Source organism: Pyxicephalus adspersus, chromosome 11 (assembly GCF_032062135.1).
Source record: "Pyxicephalus adspersus chromosome 11, UCB_Pads_2.0, whole genome shotgun sequence".
NCBI lineage: Eukaryota > Metazoa > Chordata > Amphibia > Anura > Pyxicephalidae > Pyxicephalus > Pyxicephalus adspersus.
In genome coordinates, this window is record NC_092868.1 from 45,901,975 (window position 1) to 45,920,110 (window position 18,136).

The 18,136-nt window shown below is 42.5% G+C and overlaps 1 protein-coding gene across 2 annotated transcripts in view; it reads right to left on the minus strand.

Annotated features, from left to right (window-relative positions):
• FOXJ3 (forkhead box J3) overlaps positions 1–16,788 on the minus strand; it is a 57,450-nt gene extending 40,662 nt beyond the window's left edge. The window contains exon 1 of one of the 2 annotated variants that reach the window (XM_072427318.1): positions 16,674–16,788. The gene's annotated coding sequence lies outside the window, so the exon portion shown is untranslated. Of the gene's footprint in view, positions 1–15,552; positions 16,610–16,673 lie in introns of those variants that run through there. The other variant, XM_072427319.1, reaches the window with a different exon arrangement.
• Between the last annotated feature and the right edge of the window lie 1,348 nt (positions 16,789–18,136).

Genomic DNA, 18,136 nt, shown 5'->3' on the forward strand with positions numbered 1-18,136 from the left:
GTAATGTTCCTTCTGTAATACCTATTCTTACCTGCCTGATCGCTGCCCAGCTGCCAAATTTCACTGAGCCGAATGTTCAAAGATTAGAATGTGGAAGAAGATGGCAGTGCCTGCAACTGAACGAGGACAGGTGAATATTGACGGGGTTTAGTTATAGTGGCTAGGTCATTGACCCACCTTCAGCCTGCAGAATAGACAGTGATGGTCTATTAGCACCGTAATTATGTCATCTGAGCATTGGTTGCAGAACGGAGGAAAGCACCACAGCCTGACCAGCCCACTCATGAGTTTTAGTTCTGCTATTAATGGAGCTCAGAAACAGTTTTTCTGCTTAACAGGGGTACTTTTTATAAAGTAATAATGTGATTTAATAAGGTCATATGCCCAAAGACTTATCAACAATAAGCACTGTAATAAAGCAAAATTAAACCCTGCTATGCTGACCTGTCCTTGTTTCCATACAGGGTGCCCCCATCTTCTTCCTAGTAGGGACTTTTAGTCATCTTGATTGGCTGGCCTGGGATAAAGAACTCCTGTGAAGGAGTTAATTTAGTCTCGGAAAGCATAAGTGCATCTCAACAATTTTGACAGTTCAGTGGAGCGATCAGGCAGGTAAGAATGGTTACTGCAGCAGCATTGCCTATTCCTTTCTACAATAAGGCCCTGCCCGATGACCAATTTTTGTAGTGGAGTTTTACTTCCACTTTAAGCCATGGCATTTTGCATGCTTTCATAAAGGAAACTCTTTAAAATAAATAAATAAAAGTTCTGGTGTGCTGGCTGTATGCCTTGAATGCCATTGCCACACAATTCTATGCAAAAACAACCAATGCAGAAAATTAGCATTTTACTGCATTACCTAGAACACACAGATCTGTAGGGGCTGTTACTTAAATGAAGTGTAAGTTTTATGATCAGTCTACTTTATTGTGCCAAAATACCTTTTAAGAGAAAAATGAATGAAATGTAAAATCTCTTATCTGATTTGAGTGTGAAATTCCCTGTGTTGGAAATAATATATACAGGAGGCATTTACAGTAGAAATCAGATACCAAACCACTGAGTTCACCTAATCATTACTTCTTGGTAAAGAAGGCATCCCACACTACCACTCTGTAATTAATGGCTCATTGCACCGTGTTCTCCAGAGACAAAGTAAAACAAAAATGAGCACATTCCCCCAACGCATACCTGCAGTAGTGCAGTTTTAAACAATTGTCAGTGTTGTCTTTTTTATTTTTTGTGCTGTTTAAAGTTGAATTTAGGTGCCAATTGGTAATCACGGAGGTGATTACTGCAGAAAGGGGCAGGCGATGTCCCTTCTGCAATAACTATCCTTACCTGCCTGACCAGTTGTCAAATGTTGCCAAACTGCGAATGTGCAGCTCAGCGTTTGTTTCCAGGGATAATACCCAGCAATTCCGGCTTCCTTTGCAGGTGATGAACTCCACGCTTGAGTGACATCATCCCGGCCTGGGAAATCAAGGTGGCCAGACATGGGAATGAAGAAGAAAAGAAGAAAGAAGATGGCGGCGCCCGTGACAAAACAGGGACAGGAGAGTATTCCCTGGGTTTAGTTCTGCTTTAAGCTGATGATGGCCACATTGATTTGTGGTCTACTGGTTGCTAGAGATGGCAATATCTGATGAAATATTCTAACCAGTGCAATATTGACGTATATACGTAATATCACCAGTATGCTACTGTAGCCAGTCTTCATTCTGCTGCAGAACTGGAGCTGCTTTCCAAGGATCTTCATCATCCGACACTTCCAGATACCAACATATATCTCCAGTGCAGCTCTTCCCATTCCAGCTGCTACAATACTACGGTGTCTATCCAACTCTGGTAGGGAGAGTCAAAGCATGATGTGAAGAGATGCAAGTCTCTGACACACCTGAAAGTATTGGATGCACGAGATTCCTGCAGCATTACAGCTTTGCAATTGAGCAACAATCAGATGCAAAGAAGGGGGGTTACTAGGTATAACTGTACTATTCAGTGCTTTACACTTTCTTTTCAGCAATGGGGTAATTCCACTAATAAGATGGACACCGCTCAATCCCCTGGAAAGACCATTACTGCTCTAATGGAAATCTGTGGGTGCAGCAGAATACATTAACAACATTTATCTGTTGGACCAGTTGCCTAGAAGGTGCACAATGCAATATTTCTCTGCTTCGTCCCTTCCAATACAAAGCATAGTGAGTATGCCGATTATGCTCATGTATCACTGAAAACTTTCTCACAAATATCACCAAACATTGGCATATGTTGGGATAAAAAAAATTGTAATTATTGTTTATTTTGGAATTTAAAACCAATTTTCCATTTTTTACAGACTATGGAATGGTTAGAACCAGTGTTGGGTTTGATTGCTGTCGGTGTTTCCATTGATAAGATTTCCAGTTCCAAGACGAGTGGGCAATCTTTTAAAATCAGGGACACAGGTAGTAATATGACCCAAAAGAGAGAAACTACACTGCTATGAAAATCTTAAAATAAAAATAAATGTAGTTACCATGAGTACTAATTAAAGGTAATCTTTCCCATTTTGCATTTTATAACTTCAATTCACAGTGTTTTCCTATGCAATGGTAAAATATCAATAGGACCATTGTAGCCTGGATTCTAATTTTCCTGGATTTTAGCACCTGTGTGGTACATGGATATCAAATACGCATTGGCTTACCCGTGTATGACTAACAAACTGGTACCACTGTGTAACAGTCTTCATGGCTTGAGTCAAAATGAGCAAACATGGCCTACAAGGTCACACTACCCCGCTACGTCAACACAACGCTACAAACTGCTCCGAATAACTGAATGAAAGTCCAAACAAGCTCACGTCTTCATACCATGTTTACAGGAATCTCCACCAAAATGTGTTTGTCTCGTACACAGAAGAGAAAGCAGATATTTAGGTAACAAAAGCACGAGATGCTAACCGGACAACTTTTATTAAAAAAATAAAAGGTTGGCGTAACAAAACTCCAAAGACAGAGTGATAAATGTATAATGTTGATCTTACTAAGGCTGCGTACACACATGCCATACTTGTCGTTAGATCCTTTCCAACAATAGAATGAACGATACATGAATGAGTGCTGGGCATACAGTGCCAGTCTGCTCTATGAAGAGGGGAGGGGGAGAACCATGGAGCAGCACCCCACTGCACTCTTTCCCCTTACTTTTTTTCTGATCGTTCGCATTCATTTGTGGATCCGCCAGGACAGAACTATGAACAACGAGCACTATACACACACCAGATTCTCATCTGATATCAACCCTGAGACGATAATCTGACGAGAATCATCTGTTGTGTGGATGCAGCCTTAAACCCTTGCACAGCAAAATGCAAGAAGGTGGGTCAGTATTGTAACCAATTCACAGATCTATCAGTCTAACAATAGAGCCTTGCTGATAGTAAGGGGGCAGCAGACGAAGAGGTATAATGACACCCTAACAAAATGCTGCTTCTTAATAATTCATCCAGAAGATAGGGTGTGGGTCCTTGATCAACCTGCCTGTTTTACGAGCACTAGAGGTAAAAACATTGCCTGTGTTGTCTGGTTTGGGTGCCTGAAGTATAAAATTAAAGCGTACCTAAACGCAACATTTTCAAAAGGGTAGACAGCTCTTCTATACACAATAAAAATGCTGCGACGATCAAGACTTAATGGGAGTGCAAAGTCCAGGATGCGTGGCGTAGGTAACCCAGAAGGCTTTGGCTGCTCCTTCTGCTAATGCCTGAGATCAGGGGCATTTTTCCTCTGAGGGCATGCGCGAAATCAGCTTTCTTCCCCCCGCCCCTTCAAAGGGGCTATGTCACCCAATCTCGCACCTGGAGAAAGAAGACCAGAAGGGAGGACTGAAGATGGCAGTGCCCTGCACCAGGATGAAGAGAAATCCCCAGACAGCACGGGATCGGACAATTGGAAGAACCAGCGCCATCAAGGGACCTGCAAGATTAGGGTAAGTGTAATTTTTTTGCTTTTAGTTTAGTCCTGCTTTAGGTTAGGTAAATGGAATTGCAATGAAGCAGTGGCTAGGGCTTAAGCAGGCAGTTGGCAGGCTCCATTATTTTTTAATAAGGAAAATGGCATAGTATAATATGTGCAAGAAAGGAATGTGATGTGTGATGGTATTTGGAAGTGGGGAAGTTATGTGCTGGAAATCTTGTGACTGACCATGACTTCAATGTCAGCCTCTTCTACTCAGAAGCCAAGAAGAGAACAGAGGAGCACAGAAAAAGAGAAGGAACTTCGGAATCAGACTCCCAGCTCCCTTGTATACTGACTCCCGATGCTGTTGCTCCCAAGATTCTTGCTGCAGAAGTTCTAAAATCCTCCTCCTCAGAACCTGGAAGCTGTGACCCTGGGAAGGATATGCAAAGGTGCCAATATTTTATCAGATTTGGTCACCTTGCATTTTTCTACCTAGAGAGCTAAAATCTAACTTTACTGCCTAACTTCTTACTCTGGGGCGTAGACGGTACATAATCCTTACCTTCTGTGTAGCAAAATCTACAGGTAACAAATTATGAGCTAACAGAGACAATTAGGTAGGGGAGCAAGGTCTGTAGAAACGGCTTCTTGCAGGCCCCAAAGATTGGAGCTGCTGGTCTTCCCAATGTTTGGACTGCCAGCACCACTACTGTGCCACTGTGCAAAGGTTTCCTTTCCAAATCCAGATGGCAATGTATAAAAAATACCCAGTGCAAGTTTATCATCAGTTCAAAGGTCCGGACAGGTGTGAGCTGCCAGAGCCAAAAGGGATGGAAATGCAAGGTCCTTGAAGGTTTTAATAATAATAAGGTAGGTGAGAAGGAATGTAGCAGGGACACTCTGTCCCCAAATTCTATCATAATTTTTTTATTAGGAGTAGACTGGACAATAGAGTCCTGAGGACCAGTCAGAGGGAGACGGAGGAGAAATCGATACCTGAAGTAGATTTCCTCAGTGGCAAAACAAAAGTGAAATTTGTCTACTATTAAGGAAAATATATCCCTCAGCTTACCACCCTTTAAAATTAATGTTAACGTCCTCTCTTAACTTTATACCAGGGAAAAGCAACCACAGTCTTTTAAAACGGCATAAAGACCAGCATTACAGAGTAATTTACCTTTAAAGAACCACACCTTCCTTTACTGCTGTTTATTAATTAGATAATTAGCTAATCTGAAGAGAAAGCCAGAATGATTTGTCAACACAGGCTGGCTGAGAAACCAACATGTCAAAGCAATCCGTAAATCCAGAGACATAGGCAGTCATGGCTGTGTGCAAATCTGCTTGGGCTTGAAGAATTCCTTCATGATCCTGGAACTTAGGCTATGTATACACGTCAGATGATTCTTGTCCGATAATCGCCTCAGAGCTGATATAGGAAGAGAATCTGGCGTCCGTCCTGGCGGATCCATGAACAACTGTAGTGGAAGTGAACGGAGATAGAGCGCAGTGGGGTGCCGCTCCGTCATTCTCCCCTCCCCATAGAGCAGAATGACGCTATAGCTCTCGTTCAGTCTTTTGTCATTGGAAAGGATCGTGAAAGATCCTTCCCAACGCCAAATATTGAATTGTGTACGCAGCCTTACTCTGTCCTTGTACTTGAAGCTAATGAAGCGAAATCAATTATGAACAATCCCAAAAAAATAATTGGGGAAAGAAATTTCATAGCAAGAGACATCCTTTTCCTAAAGAAGGCAATAGCAAACCAATAGATCGAACAATATATGACAGGGTCACTTTAAAGCGTAAAGCAAATGTAACCTATTTTGCATGGGAAAATTAGAATGTATGTAAAAGCATGAAAAAAGTGTCAGTGATGTCCTCGTTTTAGAAAAGGTTTTTTTTTTCCTGACATTTACTGTAAAAGTGACACATAATATTCACACTTCTTGCCATGATTCATAACAAAATATCTGAGATGAGTAGGACTGTCAAATCTAATAAAACTTTACCACCTGCGGAACGTGTAATACGTTTTAGTAAAGATGGATTCCTTGTTTAATATTACAGAGAGGCAGCGACACATCACCTACAGAATTTTCACACCTACTATCATAGAACCATGCTGGCTAAATAGAAAAAGTTGCTGATAAAAATATCTTCTTTTGGGTTAACCAAACCACTAAATGACTTTAGGCCAAGTGACCAATGACCAAGCTTTAATCTGTTAGGAATGATTTCCCACACTCTAACACCGCAAATAAATTGGACACATTTTCACCAAATTTAAAGTTTGTTTCGGAGGCTGAATTTTCTAAAAGGCTTCCTTTAGGCTTAGTCTACACGGACCTTTTCCCCAGCGACTAACCTAAGGCTTGAAAAGCCCATGTTTGAAATTCCCATGCATTCCAATGAGCTAATCTACATCAGGAAGTTTCCTTGAGGCACGTTTTTGAGCGTTATCTATAAAGTTGCTTGCAACGTTTAAAAAATTTAAACGCGGGGTTAACGCTGGAAGACGCCTAAAAACGTGGGAAAACGCGGGTAAATGCTGCTATTGATTACAATAGGGCGTTTTCCCACGTCTATTAAAAACATGGTATACACGTTTTCCAAATAATAAAAGTGCATAAGAACGCATATAAACACAGTAGGAACATTTACATGCGTTTTTAAAAACCTCCATGTAGACCCAGCTTTAAGGAGTTTAAAAAGCAAAAAAGCTTGGAAAAAGTTTAATACAACATACAGTGTTCTCCAAAGAAATGATTTAAGCTGGTTGGGAAGAAGCTGTAGGCGGGCGACAGTCTGTGTATTGTGACCCAACTTTTTAGTAACAACCCAAAAACTCCCGGGTGATTACTGAAAAGTGCCGAGTGGTGAGCCCAGGGTAAAAGGGGCTGGGGAGAACATTTATTAAACACATTCCCATCCAAGCAGTCCAGCAACATCTTCAAAAGTCTTATATGCACAATTTATTTGCTTTATTTCTTATTATATACTCAACAATTCCCATCAAGCTTTCCTAGATGTTTGCTCTTTTTGGACCAAATACTCACTTCTCGTTATTACCTGCCTCATTAACCTCTCTAGAATTGCTCTTTATGTGCTGACCTAACTGTTGGACACCTTTTCTCTTTCCTTTTCCCCTCCTCACTGTATTCTTCCCCCTTTTATGGCTTGGTTACCTGTACCATGTTCCTAGATTGTAAGCTCTTCTGGCCAGGATCCTTTCCTCCTCCCGTGTAACTGTCTGTATCTGTCTGTCATTTACTACCCCTATTTACATTTACAATACATTTCTGCATTGTTAAATATCTTTTTTGTCCCTTGATATTTAATTGTTGTACTTTCCTGTCTTAATGATACACATATCCACATATCAGAATAATTCTAGGGGTGTCACCCTGGCAGAACAAGAATGAAAATCTCCCTAGTTGAGGCAAGGAAATAGGACCCTGACCAAAAAATCAATGCTACCCTATTCCATTTTTTTATTTTTGGATAGAGAAGATGGGCATTGGTCACAGAAGGTATTTACCGGTTGTCTGGGAATTCACCACCACTGTACCTTGCCCCATGGTGGCATCCCGCATGTTGCTCCTGGTTTTTGGCTGAGTAGTAAAGTAAAATAGTGGATTTTTGGGATGTCAGACCATAAAAGGTACTCAAAATCCACAACAAAAACGTATGCTCAATGTTGTGAATCTCAACTGTGTCATTAGTTACCCCTAAAGGTGCTGGTCGGTCATTTAGCTAAATCTGATCACTTTTTGGCAGCACTACATTTACAGGAACACGAGCGCTGGTGAACATTCTTGTTCATATCAATAAAGAGGATGGGGGAGGGTAAAACAGACACAAGATATGACTACAGAATTGTTTTCCTCCTCCGTGGTCCATATTATGAATGGGAAGGGGTTTCCTATAACTGGCTAAGAACAAGGGGTCTGATTTAATAAAGCTTTCCAAGTCTGGAGAACACGGACAATGATCCTGGGTGACTAATTCTTTAAATACAATAGAACCTCAGTTATCTGGCACCCACAGGGAATGGCCGATTCCAGTTAACTGAGATTAATTCCTATTTCCATTTCTCAGCCATTCGGCACTAGACTTGAATGGGGAGACTTTTCTCCTATTCACATCTAGTGCTGAATGGCTGAGTGGAGGGAAACCCTGATGACCCTTGAGCCGTCATCAGAGTTTCCCTTTTCTCAGCCAATCACAGAGCTCTGCTATGCTGACAGCTCCGTTCTCCTGATTGCTCTCACAGACCTCGCGGAGATGTGGTATGAGTTCTTGGATGCAGAACACACGTCACAGCTAGGGCTGCAGGAGCAATCAAGAAAGCAGAGCTGTCAGTGCCGGTTATCTGAATATTCCGGTTATCCGAGTTGTTAAAAGATTCTATTGTATCTTTTGCTAATATTTGGCAATTATATTCAGTCCTGGAACAGATCCATCCCAAAATTGCTGGATTACCCAGGTTCTCCCATGATAGCCTCGCTTCTCCATTCCTAAAGTTTTGTTAATCTGACCCAATGAAACTGATAAAAGGCAGCAAAGATAAGGAACAGAAGAAATAATCACTTTTTAAACAAAATACTTCCAGTGGTATATTTAAAGAGAGGTTTCTCTTTTGGGGGGTTTATGTACACTGTAAACTAAATAGCACAGATTGTTCCACAAGACCAATTACAGCAAAAAGCTCCCTAGAAATGCATTCAAACGTATTAAAAGGCGGCAGAAAGCCATCTCCAAAACAACATGCAGCCAACCTAGCCCTCGGCTATGTACTAGGTGCCAAATGAATCTGCTTTTGTTGTGGCTCTGCAGGTTTGAAACATCTTAAAGCAAACCTGTTGTGAGATGAACTAAGTCAATATTGATGGCTCTTTAGAAATGCCAGCTGCCTGGCTGTTATATTTACTCCTAGTAGAGCCGCAGATTCACAAGAATGAAGCCAGAAGAAGGTTACATGTCCTCATGTGCATTCTTTTTCTGGGTTATAAATGCTTAAGGGATGAAATTCGCATGGCAGAGACAGACAATTAACATTTTTTTGATTGATAACTTAGCAATACCAATTCAAAAGTTTCTCTGATGCTTTCCTTTAAACACGAGAAGTCAAAAAGTAAGTAAGCCCCTGTGACCACTAATGTGAGTGGAAAAGCTGCAATTATATCAAACCAGCCTGAGACGTTACCACAAACAGAATGAAAGCACAGTATTACAAACGGCGGAGTAGAAACCACAGTGGTAATAATTAGTGCGTACAAGTGGGAAGGCAGGAGAGAATAGTTTAGTATTTAAGTGCAAAATACCTGGATTAACCAATTACCATACAGAAAACCCAACCCGGTGCCAGCTGTCTGCAACCACTTTATTATCTCCAATGAATGAATTTGTGTCACTTAACAGTAATTACATGTTCATTGTTTGATTTGTTCATTAGGGGTAACAAAAAAATCAGTAAGTAATGGTCCTAGAGGGCTATAGTGTCGTACACGCCATGGATTTTTGGCACCAAGATGATCGTTCTTGGTTGAGCAAAGATCTAGCATCTGGACAGCTATCGCTCCTAATAACATTTATTGACCATGGTGGATCACCGGCGACCAACGCTGACCATCCACTGATAACCAAATGCCAATGACTGCTATTGAATTCTTACTGGCGGCAAAGCACAATTGCCCCGCTTATCAATTTCCCAACATCTACAGCACTCATCTGTTCTATTGTTGCCAACAATCGTTTCCAGCAAACATTATCTAGCATGTGTAAGTAGTTAAATTCCTTGTACACAAAATCCAAATTCCACTGCTGAGCCACTAAAATGAATCTGTAAGGCTATGTACACACATCAGATGATTGTTGTCTGATAATCGCCTCAGGGCTAGTATCGGATGAGAATCTAGTGTGTGTACAGCTCTTGTCCGACATCATTCATCGATCTGTCCTGGTAGATCCAAGAACGATTATAATACAAGTGAAGAGGGAGAGCACAGCGGGGTGCCGCTAAGTCGTTCTCCTCTCTCCCCACAGAGCAGAGCGGCGCCATATGTACATCGCTCGTTTAGTTTTTTGTCCCTGGAAAGGATTGTGAAATCCTTTCCAACGACGTTTATTGAACGTGTGTACATAGCCTTTTAAAACAGCAGCTGACCAATCGTAAGCTTTTTTTTTTTCTGGTGGGACAAGTTGGTAAATATTGAAAGTACACATCTATGTCCTGTGTACAAATATTTGGATAAAATCTAAATGGAACTTCAACCACCTTCTATCTAGAAAAATGGGCACTAGATAGTTCTTCCCCACTATTTTTGGGATTACGGATTCAGCCTCATGTAGCCGGGTACACATACGCATCCCGTCAGCCCTGTAGCACCTGTGAATGAAAATTAGAAATTAGGAAAACATTTAAGGCGCTCGATTGTTGCACGTAAGGTCAGAATTGTAAAAGTCGTGTTAGTCTCATTCTCATGAGTCGTTTCACTTCTGAGTAGTTGAGGTCAGATTTTGCTTTAGACTTTCATCAAACCATTTCCAAGAAGAGTACAGTGAGAACCTACAAATACAATCCACTGAAATAACCACAATCAGATATGAAAAGCACCAATAAACCACTTAAAGCAGAACTAGGCAGAAAAAAACTGATGCAGCTCTGTTTTTAATAATATATCAACAGATGTTGGGGATTCATTTGGCAGGTTGCTCCTCAATCCCTTGGAGAGCAAATCTATCATAGGCAGGTCTGCGCATCTATCACCATTACTACGATGTTGTCTCATTGTCGCAAGTGAAATGTTGTAATTTGTTGCAATTTCATTACAAAGATTTACTAAAAGTCCTCAAGAGGCGCTAAAAAGAAATTCTGGCAAACTGAGGCAGCCAAAACTGGAATTTGGATCTGGTTGTGCGGTCCCATTAATTCTAAGGCCATATTCACACTGGCCATGTGGTGTGGTTACGGCTTTCTCAGTGAACTGATGCTTCAGGGAAGATGCCACATGTAACTTCAGGGTTCTCCCCAGGCCCTTTTAGCTGGGTGCACCACCCAGCACTTTTCAGCACCCACCCGGCTGTTTTTAGGTGGTTACTATAAAGTTTGGTCACAATACAGGGGCTGCCACCCACGTACAATTTCTTCCCACCTGACTTAAAAAAATTTCTGGGTTGAGCACTGAACTTCTACCCATGGCAGCCCTATAGTAAATGAATGGAAGCCAGCTGTCGTATATTCAAATGCTGATTCTTTAAGAACTTACGTTTCGGTGCAATTGACCCAAGCGCAGTGTTCAATCTAGAATTTTTTTTAAGTTGAGTGGTAAAAAATTCTAGTGGCAGAGCCTGTATTTTGACCCAAAATTATCAATAACCACCCAAAAAAAGCCAGGTGGGCACTGAAAAGTACCGGGTGGTGCGCCCAGCTAAAAGTGGCTGGCAGGACACTAGGCGCCGGAAGGCGCATGGGATCCCTTGATCCTTAATCGGGATTAAACCTGGCCTGAATATCCAATAAAGCTATAAAATAACTTGTTACCCACAGTAAGCTACACCCTATAGATCAGCCGTTCCTAAACAGGGTTCTATGGAACCCAATGATCCCTCATGCTACTACGACCTCCAAACCGATAACACCTGCATAGATCTGGAGGCAATGTTTCTCACCAAAGGAGTTAAACCAATGAAGTCTCCGCTTATCTCGAAGATAATAACTAAGTATTCTTCAGTGATTACCAATGTAGCAGAGCCCTTTTTCAGAGACCACCACCAACCGCCAGAGCCGAGGACCATGTCTCCTGTATGGATCGCAGGCTCAGGGCGGTGGGCAGGTTCTGGCACAATGACGTCCCTCTGGAGAAGTTTCTTCCCCTTTGAGTGACACACGGCTCCCCGCACTTACGCGGTCTGGAGCTGGTAAGTTTAGTGGTCCGTAGGCCTGAAAGAGTTTGTGACCACTGCACTATAGTATTGGAATCCTATTCTTTTCCCACCGTTATCACTTGTTTGATTTTAATATCATTCACTCTTTAGACCAAAAATGATGTTCTCATGCAGAGCAACAGAATGTTAAAAATGTTCTTTCTTGGGTGTCAAATATTCTAGATATGCCACATTCCTAATCTTTTATTCATTAGTACAAGACCACATTTATGCACTTTGTGCTGTATAGAAATTATTTTTTTTGCGAAAGTTCCCCGCGACTGGAAAATTATTTAAAGGTTTCTATTGGTTGAAAATGGCAAACTAGAATGTCACATGTTTTTAATAATGGCCAATAGTGGCGCTCACTATGGTAAAGCCTGGAAACACCAAATACATATTCTTTATTTCCCAAAAGAAGCCAGCAACTATCAAGTGACTCCAGGTGACCTCTCACCCCTGACCCCAATAAATCTTTACTAAGTCTGCAAAGTTAAAATAATTGAAAACAGATTTTTTAGAATTTGGTCACAGCCGGACCTCTAAGTTCCAAAGGATCTTTATCTACAAAACAGTTCTTGTTTTAGACATTACATACTCAGACAGTTTTGTTGTCTATACTACATCTACAACCTTTGTTTATTTTGTTCTATGATTGACAGAAACTTTCCACCAACCTGGAAGATCTATGGCTCATGTCATGACTGGTCACACTAGGTAAGCAAATTTCTTTTTTCTCAAAACTGTTTACCAAGGGAGCCAAAACTTTACAGCCCGACTTTTTTTGTGGAATTTGGAAAGAGGAAGGGATTGAACCTTTGCTAAAATGTTGGCCATGTCCCCAGATGGGAAGATTTTTGCTCCTCTGTTGGGTCAGGAAGTCATGTTAAAACTTTTCTGCACCGATAGCAACAAAACAATTTTTGTCACGACATAAAGATCAGTCATGGTTTGGTACTATGCGTCTTCCTTCCCCAATATTAGTCACTCCCCTTGTATCTTGGTCTGGCACATGGGCAAACATAACACCCCAAATAGAGTCATGGGCGACAATAAACTCTGACCTAAGTATTGATTCTTCACAAATCTATCCAAAATAGTTTTGTCTGGAGCTAGACTTTAATCAGGAACCTGCACACACTATAGGAAGATGGAAATCTTCATATTAAGACTATCACACAGATGATTTTCTCTCTTCTCCCCCACAACTAACTCATGACAGTGAATCAGTATTGTAATACACATTCATTTCTATCAACTGCAAAGACTCGGTCACTTCAGCAGAGCAATTTGTATCATATCTGTGCATGTAGTACTGCCAGGCAAGAGAACAGAAAGCAGAGCAGCACCAACATCACCAAATCCACCTTAGATCTGATATGACTATTAAGAGGCAGCAGTGCCTTAGATCTCACACTTCTGATACAAGGCTATAAGGTGGAAGGCACAGGAGTGCCCAGTATACACTTGTATACTACATGCCAGGTAGGGGACTGCTATTTTTTAGAAGGAATACCAGAAATAAAAGCACACTGTGGCATTTCTTATGCACAAGTAATACCGCTAGATGTTCAGCTACACTTAACTGCCCCAGTGTGCGTTCTGATGCAAAAAACTTCATCCAAACCCTTCACAACAGTTCCCTGCCTTGGTGGGAGGGTTTTGTGTTTTTTTTTATCCAAAAGGCTAAGATCAGTAACAAGCAGCGTATTTACCACCTGGGCTGCCTCGGAGGGTCTGGACTTGGAAGGGACAATTGGGCATTGGGAAGATTTTTCCAGTTGTAAGATTTGCTATAATGGGTTTGGACTTCATGTACCTAAGCACCCAAAAGTCATCAGCAGCTTTAGTCAATCTGTCATTCAGACTACAAGTCCTGGTATGAAATCTGTAGACTAACTCTGAACCTTTTCCAAAAAGGAAAAAAAGCATATCCTGAGGGTGACCATCTATTATTATTAGACAGTATTTATACAGCTCTGACATATTACGCTGCACATAGTCATGTCACTAGCTGTGCCTCAATGGGGCTCACAATATAATGTCTACCAGTCTTTAATACAGTCTAAGGTCTATTTTGGGGGGGAAGCCAATTAACCTAACTGCAAATTTTTGGAATGTGGGGGGAAACTGGAGTCCTCGGAAGAAATCCGTGCAACCATGGGAAGAACCTGCAAACGGCATGACAGTGCCCTGGCTGAGATTCGAACCTGGGACCCAGCGCTGCAAAGGCCAGAGTGCTAACCACTGAGCCACCCTGCTGCAACCAAGATTGTCCTTGAAAACAACTGCTAAGCTACTTTATTACTGTGTGGATTGGGATGGTGTCCAAACCAGGGGTATTATGAGCCCCATCTCCATGTTGAACCAGAACTGGTATATGTCCACAACTGTCTGCTAGAAGTGAGCTGGATGATGATCATCGTCATCCAACAAAAGGAACATCAATGGGGACATGGAAAGTACATTTTAAAAAGATATATATTTATTATTGGAGCCCCTGACATTATTAGTATCCATTGCTTATCATTGGGCAATTCTGCTAAAGACTGCAATATGATCGCACCACAGGGCTATAGAATATTGGGGGAACCCAAACTTTTGCTTGTCCATAAAACTTGCATAGGGCTAGGCATGATCCCCAGCCTTCAATAAATTTAATATAACTGGCTGCTCAGGTGCCAGAATTGTGGCACATGTACCCCCCACCCCATACCCAGAATAACTGTATCATATCAGAATATGACAAACAATGGTGCCTAGTGTTCTCCCCAGCCCCTTTCAGCCGGGCGCACCACCCAGCACCTTTCAGTAACCATCCGGCTGTTTGGTGGGTTATTAAAGAGTCACAATACTGGGGCTGCCACCCACCTGGACCGCAAAAATTTCTATGTTGAACACTGGTGACACAAGTGCACCTACCTGCTATAAAAGTCACCTGTTACTAATTCAGAATAGTATCAATCCCTTTAAATAAACCCCCATTGAGTGATAGCTGTGTCCTGTCTCCTCTGTCTGTAAATCAATATTTCCTGGCAGTCTCTGCCTTTCACACTCTCTATTCTCTGTCCTGTACATAGCACGCAGCAAGCAAAGTCTGAACCACATGCTTGTTCTTGTCCGGGGACTCCAATACACGGACACTGTACTACAGCCACATTGTAAAAGTTCTATCAGACAAGGGAACCAGCAACTCTCTGCTAAAGAGAACCTGTCATGGTCTGGTGAGGGTCAGATCTCAACTCCTCCATTTGTCAATGCTCAATCCTCCAACAAAGTCTTCAGTATCTGACTCTGTCAGGAATGTCAAATGTTTGTGTCACCAGCAGCGCGCAGTCGTCCCCTCCCCTGGTCCTATGTCAATAAGAAGTGCAGGGGAAGGATAGAGGAATCACAGAGCACAGCGGGGGACACACATCCAACAATCTTGAAAGTGATGAGCAATGGACGCAGATCTAGAAGACAAAACCGTCTGCACTCACAATTCTTTAAATGTGGTAAGAATCACCCTAAGGAATCTGGGGGCTGTATATGTGGCCCCCAAAATCCAGCTGCTTCCTTATTACCTATGGAGGGGCACTTTGTGCAAAAGTAACTTAAAGTGGAACTTTACAAAATAAAGGGCAAGGCAGGTGGTTCCTGCAGGCGGTGTCCCCTCTGCAATAACACGACTTACCTGCGCCAGGAATCAATGCGCAAAGTCAGCTCTGCTTGCTGGAGAAATCCAGCTTCCCATGCCTATGCCGCAGGTGCTGCGCGGGATTTACACCAACCAGCCAATCAAGACAGCCGAAGATCGCCACTGGGCGGAAAAAGGCGGCCAGGGGACGCAGGTAGACAAATGATGCAGCTTTGGTTCCACTCCAAGGCAGGCAAGTTGCTGAGGAACTACAGATCCCAGCATGTCATTAGATTTAACCCCTCAGCCCCATACAGTTTTGTTTTCTAAAGAACCAATTTTTACATGAAATAACGCTTGTTCACCCTCAGCGCTGCTGACCACATACACCCAGTTTGCAGTCACTTCCTGTCTACATGCACACCAGCGATGGCCGCATGACAATTCTCTGATGGTGACAACGCAGGCCGTGTTTGTGTTATATCTGCTGAAGTGTCCACTTGGCATCTGGTGACAATGCACTTGGACAGAGCGTTGTCACCTTATACAGGAAATGCGCTTCCTGGCGGGATCTGATGATATAAAACTAATGAGAGTTTGCAAGATTTTGGTGATTGTGAAGCTGTCATAATTATCACACACTGCTGATCATCAGACACGGACCCTGCGAGGGGCAAAGACCCCAAAGTGATCCTAAAATCTGTGCTGGGGTCACCGATAAAGCCAGGGGATGGGGATGGCACCCCAAAAACCCAGCACCATCACCCACCACCTGTGGCAGAGCCCCTGCACCACCCAGCAGTGTGGGCAACCTGTGGCATAGCTCCTGCAGGGGCCCCACAAGGGCCACATAGGCTGTCAGGCTGTGTCTGATAGGCCATGCTGGGATTTGTGGTTCCTCAGCAGCTGGAGGCCCCAGGTAGCCCTGCCCTGACAGAAGAGGAGTAAAAGTGACAGAGGACCCTTCTCTTGTCCCTGGGCTGTCACCTCCACAGCACCCAGAGGCAGCTAGAAGCCTCCACACACCTCCCCGGTATAGGGGAGCCACGGGCCCCAGCCAGGCGCTATATTCCACAGCCGCAGCCATCACTCCAGAGATGTGTAAATACAGTCTGGCCCAGACCGCCATCACCCTCCCGGGCCGCTCCCGCCCACACACCACCCGGCCGCCAGCTCACCTGATCGCCCGCTCCGTGCGGTCCCGACGTGTCGGCCAGGAGAGGAACAAATGCAGGGGAGCGCCGAGACTACAACTCCCGGCATGCCCAGCGCCGAGCTAGCGGAAGAAGGTGGGAGAGTGGATTCAAGACGTCAAAACTTTATTGACAGGAGAGGAATGGAGCAGGGCTGGGGATAGAGACAGCTGATCTCTACATAGAATCCTCTACCTCTCAGTCCAGTTATTATGTTTTTCCTCTCCTCTACTATAAAAAAAATTCAATCCTATATTTGTGTGTATATTTTGTTTCTGGCTAATATATATTTCGTATATATTTAAGGCTACATACACATGTGCAATAATTTTCATTGGAAACAAACGTTTAACGACCGCTCGGACTATATTTGTTAACAAAAACAAGTGCACAATGACTGGCCAACGACGACGATGAACGAGGAATGTCGCTGTAAACGAATGACAGTCTTGACAGATCTCATTGGGTTACGAACCTTCAATATTTTTTGTGTAAACGGTCATGTAGCGATCGTGGATAGTTCTGCGGTACACTTTCTCCTTTACACGTCACTTCCTGGATCGTTTAAACAATCCTATCGAGTGTGTGTACATTATTGGTGGATTATATTTGGATGACCGTATCGTTACAGCAAGTACAGAATTGTGCACAATACGAATGTTCAAAATATTCGAGAATAATCGTTGATTGGTTGTTAATCATTCGTTTTCTAACAACAATTATTGCACGTGTGTATGTAGCCTAAGGCATTTTAAATCAAAACACAACTTTATTTTAAAACATGCTACTAGTCTTTTAGATTGTCATTAAGAAAAAAAAAATGTTGTGCCTGATTTATTAAAGCTCTCCAAGGCTGGAGAAGATAAACTTTTATCAGTGAACCTGGGTAATCCAGCAAACCTGGAATTAATCTGCTCCAGAAATGAAAACAATTGCTAACAAATAGCATATGACTTTTAAGAAAACCATTCCAGGTTTACTGGATCACCGAGCTTTACTAATAAAAGTGTATCCTTTTCCAATCTTAAGAGAGAGAGAGTTTAAATAAAAAAGACCCAGAGATCCAAAGAGAGATCCAAACACGTTTTACAGATTTAACAGTCTGCATCCTCAGGGTATGATGATATATTTGAAGGAAATATATTCAAAATATCCTAATGGGATATAAAACTACAGAAAAAAGAAGAACCCCCAACAGTACACACACATTAATGGTCAGTGGTTGAGTGATCCCCTACATAGGGGGTCAGTGAAAAATAGTCTACTTTTATTGGTGCCCAGTGGTAGAGATGCCCCTTATATTAGTAGTCAGTGGGGGAAAAACAGCCTTCCAATGTACATAGTCTTGGTTGGGCCATGTGCATGGCTTTTACCTGTTCATTCCTACGGATGAGCTTGTAGGTCTATGAATGACACTTCTATGGCACATCAATGGATGGGACCACCAT